The sequence below is a fragment of the Staurois parvus genome, unplaced genomic scaffold (genome assembly GCF_062004578.1).
Source record: "Staurois parvus isolate SC_StPar_1 unplaced genomic scaffold, SC_StPar_1.0 ptg000333l, whole genome shotgun sequence".
Classification (NCBI taxonomy): Eukaryota; Metazoa; Chordata; class Amphibia; order Anura; family Ranidae; genus Staurois; species Staurois parvus.
This window is the reverse complement of record NW_028318129.1, coordinates 210,640-212,203: the sequence shown is the minus strand read 5'-3', so window position 1 is coordinate 212,203 and position 1,564 is coordinate 210,640.

Sequence of the window (1,564 nt, the reverse complement as noted above, 5' to 3'; positions counted from 1 at the left end):
ACATGGAGATCATATCCCCCCTTATGTATTATACATGGAGATCATATCCCCCTTATATATTATACATGGAGATCATATCCCCCCTTATGTATTATACATGGAGATCATATCCCCCTTATGTATTATACATGGAGATCATATCCCCCTTATGTATTATACATGGAGATCATATCCCCCCTTATGTATTATACATGGAGATCATATCCCCCTTATGTATTATGCATGGAGATTATATCCCCCTTATGTATTATACATGGAGATCATACCCCCCTTATGTATTATACATGGAGATAATATCCCCCTTATGTATTATACATGGAGATCATACCCCCCTTATGTATTATACATGGAGATAATATCCCCCTTATGTATTATACATGGAGATCATATCCCCCCTTATGTATTATACATGGAGATCATATCCCCCTTATGTATTATACATGGAGATCATATCCCCCTTATGTATTATACATGGAGATCATATCCCCCTTATGTATTATACATGGAGATCACATCCCCCCTTATGTATTATACATGGAGATCATATCCCCCTTTATGTATTATACATGGTGATCATATCCCCCCTTATATATTATACATGGAGATCATATCCCCCCTTATGTATTATACATGGAGATCATATCCCCCTTATGTATTATACATGGAGATCATATCCCCCCTTATGTATTATACATGGAGATCATATCCCCCCTTATGTATTATACATGGAGATAATATTCCCCTTATGTATTATACATGGAGATCATATCCCCCCTTATGTATTATACATGGAGATCATATCCCCCCTTATGTATTATACATGGAGATCATATCCCCCTTATGTATTATACATGGTGATCATATCCCCCTTATGTATTATACATGGAGATCATATCCCCCTTATGTATTGTACATGGAGATCATATCCCCCCTTATGTATTATACATGGAGATCATATCCCCCTTATGTATTATACATGGTGATCATATCCCCCCTTATGTATTATACATGGAGATCATAACCCCCTTATGTATTATACATGGAGATCATATCCCCCCTTATGTATTATACATGGTGATCATATCCCCCTTATGTATTATACATGGAGATCATATCCCCCTTATGTATTATACATGGAGATCAAATCCCCCTTATGTATTATACATGGAGATCATATCCCCCCCTTATGTATTATACATGGAGATCATATCCCCCCTTATGTATTATACATGGAGATCATATCCCCCTTATATATTATACATGGAGATCATATCCCCCCCTTATGTATTATACATGGAGATCATATCCCCCTTATGTATTATACATGGAGATCATATCCCCCTTATGTATTATACATGGAGATCATATCCCCCCTTATGTATTATACATGGAGATCATATCCCCCTTATGTATTATGCATGGAGATTATATCCCCCTTATGTATTATACATGGAGATCATACCCCCCTTATGTATTATACATGGAGATCATACCCCCCTTATGTATTATACATGGAGATAATATCCCCCTTATGTATTATACATGGAGATCATATCCCCCCTTA